This window comes from Penaeus monodon, chromosome 31 (genome assembly GCF_015228065.2).
Source record: "Penaeus monodon isolate SGIC_2016 chromosome 31, NSTDA_Pmon_1, whole genome shotgun sequence".
NCBI classification, from domain to species: Eukaryota; Metazoa; Arthropoda; class Malacostraca; order Decapoda; family Penaeidae; genus Penaeus; species Penaeus monodon.
In genome coordinates, this window is record NC_051416.1 from 4239316 (window position 1) to 4239603 (window position 288).

Below are 288 nucleotides of genomic sequence, written 5' to 3' on the forward strand. Positions count from 1 at the left end.
AGTGAGTGTAAGAGACAGGGAGCGATAATTAGTTTATAATACGTGGTGATTTCTTCTCTAAATGGAATATACCCTATGTGTGTATGTCTAAATTGTAACACGTATAATGCAATATCAACAATTAACCGTACAATATTATTCGTTAAATTCATGAAAAAAAAATCAAAACAAAATGTGGCTTTGCATTACTGTTTTAATACAACAAAAATATACCAGAGCGTGGACATGTCTCCGAAAAAAATATTAAGCATAAAACCACGAATTGGTAATAAACGATTTACACGCATT